The sequence below is a fragment of the Callospermophilus lateralis genome, chromosome Y (genome assembly GCF_048772815.1).
Source record: "Callospermophilus lateralis isolate mCalLat2 chromosome Y, mCalLat2.hap1, whole genome shotgun sequence".
Lineage (NCBI taxonomy): Eukaryota > Metazoa > Chordata > Mammalia > Rodentia > Sciuridae > Callospermophilus > Callospermophilus lateralis.
The window spans coordinates 5,742,417-5,747,695 of NC_135326.1; the positions used below are offsets into that span (position 1 = coordinate 5,742,417).

Here is a 5,279-nt window from a genome sequence, read left to right on the forward strand (position 1 = left end):
AAGATATTTATTTATTATTAACTTAATGGGAGTTTCCTTGAATGTGACTTGGCATTTTTCTCTTTGATATTTCAGAATTCTTTTTTGTCTTATACTTTTGGCAGTGTAACTGAAATATATCATAATAAAAATCATTCCTGATGTGTCTGTTTGGGACTTCCGATTACCGCATATTCATAACTTTTCTAAGAATGCAGAAATTTTCAGTTACTAATGCATTGAACAGCTTTTCTATGTTGAATGCATTTCTTTTGTGTATTCTAAAAATGCCACTAGTTAATCATTTAATGGTAACCCGAAGATTTTAAATGCCATCTTCATTCACTCATTGTTTGACTAGGTTCTTGAAAAGTCTTTTTTTTATTTTTTTATTTTAAACATATTTATAAAACGAAGAATTTGCAAGTTTTAAACTACTGATCCTTAAAGGAAAATACAAAAATGAATTGGGAAATTTGAAACAAATACTGTGTCATACAAAAATAAGGCCCTGATGATCATTTTAATGGTTGATCTTTGTGCTCTGAAAAATTATTTTGGAAGGAGAACTTTGATACAATAAATATAATTCTTAAAATGAAAGTTTATCTAGTATTTTCAGTTATATTATAAGAATGCACACAGTAAGATTGTCATTATGTCATTTCTTGACTCTACTTGCATTTAACCCTTGCTCTTGAACAGCTTTCTTTGCTTTTACCATATCAACGAGCTCCTTATTCGTTTCATGCAGTCCTTCTTTGTCCTGCCAGGGTTTCATGCAGTCCTTCTTTGTCCTGCCAGGAACTGCTTCTGCTGTTTTTTCCCATCTTTTAGATGTATTGACTGGGTATGTTTTTCAAAGCTTCTTCCAAAAGCTTCTGTTCTTCTGCTGTCCAAGGGTTTAAATCTGTGCAGGGAACTTCAAATCGTTCTGAAGGTGTTGCTTTATCTGCTTGAGGTACCACTCCATGTTCTTTTTTAAATTTATTAAAAACTTTTTTGTTTATGTCACCTTTTTGATGAGGGTCAAATTTCTGAAGACTGTTTGCTTTGCCAGTAACATCTTTGGCACTTTTTTTTTTTTTTTTGATGACAGAAGAGGAATGTATGTTCATATAATTAGCAATAACTTCCCATCTTGAATTGGTCCAGCAGGGAAAATATTCAGTTTTAATTAGCAATTGCAGATCATCTTCTGACCAATTTTTACTGCTACTTCCACCTCCACCAGTTGATTTCTCTGCATTTTACGATGCTTGTCGCATACGAGCCTCAGCTTCCTCTTTTTCTTTTCTAATTTGTTCGTTTATTTCTTCTATCTGTTTTTCCAGAGCAGCCTTTCCTACATCTTTTGTATATGATGTGAGTATTTCATTCAAGCACTGTAAGCTTGCTAGTTCAAGGCGATCACAAAGTTTTTCTACTTCTTCCATCATTTTATCCCATTCTGCCTCATTATCTGAAAAAGTGATTCTAGGTCTTGCATGAGTTATGAAATTTTTGCCTCTCTTTTTTAATAGCTTTTTTTCTGGATATCTTTTTCCTTCTTTGCCCATATTGCTTGCTGTCTAACTTCCTCCTCTTCTTTCTCCTTAGCAAACCGAGCCACTTCTAATTCAGCTTGACTTTGTTTTTCTTTAGCTTCTTGTTCCTTCCATTTGACTTCTGCTTTTGCTTTCTTTTCTGTTTCTTTCTTGGTTTTTTATTCTTTCTTAACATTTTATCCTTGAATCACAGCTATAGGCATTGTCAACTAATGTTCTTATTCTGTTCATTTCTTCTTTTTTTCTTTGTGCCCTTGTTGCTCTATTCTGCTTTTCAACGCATCTTTGCTCATCACGACATTCTGCCTTCTGTTTTTCTTTTTCATCAATAAGAAAATTCTCTCCAAGAGTCAAAATTATACCAGAAAGAATAAAATGCATCTACATCTTCAAATGATGAATTCATATCACCAAGTTTAGGGACATTTTTTTTTTTTTTATTTGATCATCTGGAAGTCCTTTCAAACACTGGAGGAAACACTTCAAAGAAATTATCCTTTGCTTCACTTTTAGAAGGAACTGAGTTGTCAAAAGTAGGATCTACACTGTTAAATTCTTGTCTTTTCACTGGATCAGATAACATTTTCTAAGCTTTAGTTATACAAGTGGAGTAATCCTTGTCTCCTTCTTTTATTGTTACACCCTCTGCTTTCCATTTGTGTGGGTGATGTTTTAAGACCATTGCTTTCTCTCCTCTGACCTCAATATCCATTCTCTATAGTGGAGAGCAGAACATTCTCCAGCTGCTTTGATCTGTCTCTGTGTAGCTTTGTATCTTACATGGCCAAGTCCAAGCACTGCATAATAATCTTGGTTCTTCCATTCTTTTGGATCAAGTGTTTTAAGCATGGGAAACTCTTCCAATGCAATTCCTCATCTACTGATTCCTCTGGTAACTCCTTTTTATCCTCCAGTTCCTGAAAAGAGGCAGAAGCATTTCTGGTTCTCCTCTTAATAAAAACTTCAAACCATCTTCCCACAGGTTCAACTTGACAGAGTGCAGAGACAGAGGTCAGAGCATGGGTGATGGCTGTGCCCTGACTGTTTGCAATGCTCAAAAGTCTTGTTTTCAGTTTTAAATATATGTTCTGTTGATTAAGTCTGTTGTTGAAGTTGTCCATTGTGGCTTTATTGACTTATTTGTAAGCTCATTTCTAAGATTTCTGTTCAGTTGTTTTTCGAGATCCTGTTGTTTTTGCTTAATTTCTTATGTATTGTTATTCTGTTTTTATTCAACTCTCTGGATTTTCTTGAATTTCATTGAGCTGCTTCATAATCAATTTTGAACTTCTTTGTCAGGCATTTTGTCCATTTCTTTGAAATATGTTCTGGAGAGTTACTATGTTATACTGGAGGCTTTACTTTTTTTTTTTTTTTGTCTTTATTATACTCCTGAATTAGCATTTTCACACTGGTGTTTTATTTATCTACCACTTATGGGATGGCCTTCATAGTATCTTTTTCCTGAAGATGTATATGGAGATATTAGTTCAGTTTGGGCTTTTTAGTAGTTTTTTAAAAGTTTTTTTAAACTATAATTAATGACTGAGACACAGTGCATATTATACTGGCAAAGACCCACTGTCTTTGCATGCTATTCATTGTTCAGAATTCTAGCAGCTCAGTCAGGTGTGAAGCTCTCAGCAGTGGTAATAGTTTCCCTGTCTTGATGATGCAGGTTTTTTTTCTGTTCCTGTTGATGCAAGCTTTGTTATAGCACAGACTATTGGAAGTGGTAAAGAGCCTGTGGTAGTAAGGAACTTGAAGCATCTGCACTCAGATTAAGTACTGGTGCTTGCTTAAATGTTCCTTGGAGAGAGGTGGTGATAGGAAACACAGAATCCTTTTCTTAACCCTGTCAGCATCATGAGTTCAGATACATTAAGAAAATTGCATGAGATTTGGAATCATGGTGTTCTTCCATATCTCTTCAGGAGCTGGAGGAGCTGGGGTTTTAGCTGGGACCAGGGTTTTTCTCCTCTGCCCTTTTAGAGGCAGTGGTTGTGGCTGGACATCTAGACCCTCTGGCATTCAATTGTATACAGGACAGCAATTGGAAATGTGTCATTCACTCTGTCCTTTCAGCAACAAATGCCTAAGTAAGGAACATGTTGGTAGTTATCTGCTGTCCCAATGTTGGCTAGTCCACGTATCTCTGGCCATGCCTTTTATCTCAAAATACAAGTACCCTGATCCGACTCTCAAGGTCATGTCATAATGTCTGTCACCTGCATTGCAGACGCCCAGTAGTACTGGGGTCAGTAGCTATGTTATGCTGAGTTCACAGGGTTGTAACTCTCTGAGCCAATATAGTAGACCTGAAGGGGTTTCAGACCCTAGAACAGTATCAGTTTGGACAGTAGCATACTTTCATGATAACTCTTGCCCGTAACAGCCTAGGGATTTGCTAGGAAATAATATGAGATCCATTTCCAAAGTAAAGATATTGTTCCAGTTCCAGGTTACTCCTGGAAAGGAGCTGCATGCCTTTGAGGAATGTGAAACTCTCGAATAGTTGGCAGAATCCTCACTTGGTAGAGTTTGCAGGTATTCTTGTGTTCAATCTTATAAAAAAGGGGAAACTCCTTCCCTGGCTGAGAGCCAGAGTGATAGATGATGGGGTATTTTTAGTTCTCTTTCTATGCTGTCATCCTTGTTGAGTCTTATTATAAGGTTCCAGTCTCTCTCATGCTGATTTCCAGTGTTCTTCATGGTCATTTACCTCAAAATGTATGTAAACTCCTAAAACTTTGGTTCTTCTTTGTGGAGGTAAGTGCTAGCCACCACTATTTAGATATTGTGAACCTTATCAAATTTGCAGTGTTGTATCACTTCATTCTTTTTCAATTTGTAAAGCAGGTTATGTAAACTGCTTTAAATAATTTTTCTTTAACTTTGAGAATCTTAACCATGTGTCTTAGTGTGGACTTCTTTAGATTTATATTATTTGAATTTGAGTTTTATTATTTACTTACTTTTATTTAGCCTTCATTGACACCACAGAGAAGGAGGGCAGGACCTTTCATTACCCTTGAGTCAGCATGGAAGTTTGGCTTCTTTGGTTGCTTCTAGAGACACTGTGGCTGTAAAGGCGATAAGACAATTTGTTATTGCTGGCAGGAGCCAGCATGACACCATGATAGCAAGGAGGAGAAGTATTACATAATGTGGAATAGAAAAGTAGAAGATAAGAGAAATGTCTTGGCACAGTTGGAGGGATGAAATCTGGGTTTCCAGTTAGTCTTATTAAATAAATGGGCACCTTTAGTTATTTACTAGTGTTCATTGCATTACTATCATTCAATTCCAAGTTTCCAAGTTCATCTGCCTCTTTTCACATTTTGCAGTCTCTATATTTTTAATTATGACCATTAAACAAGTCCTCATTTCTTCTTTTCTAAGCTCCTGGTAACCATTCTTCTGTTTTTGTTTCTATAAATTTGACATCTACAGATTATTGATATAAATGAATCCAAACAAACCCAGGGCCTCACACGTGCTGGACGAGCATCTACTGCTGAGCCACAACCCCAGCCTCTCTTAGTTTATTTTTTATTGCTGTAATAAAATTCTGAGGCTAAGTAATCTGTAGAGAACGGAGGTTTATTTAGCTCTTGTTTATGAAAACAGTAGGAAATCGAAAGACATGGTGCCAGAATCTGTTCAGCATGTGGTAAAGGCCTTCTTGCCATAATTGGTATGGCGGAGGGTATCATAGCAAACCAGATCAAACGAGAGAAAACTTCTCTTACA

The 5,279-nt window shown here is 36.3% G+C and overlaps 1 pseudogene; it reads right to left on the reverse strand.

Moving 5' to 3' along the window:
• Nucleotides 1–640: 640 nt before the first annotated feature.
• LOC143639787 (dnaJ homolog subfamily C member 2-like) lies at nt 641–3,892 on the reverse strand (annotated as a pseudogene).
• Nucleotides 3,893–5,279: the final 1,387 nt, after the last annotated feature.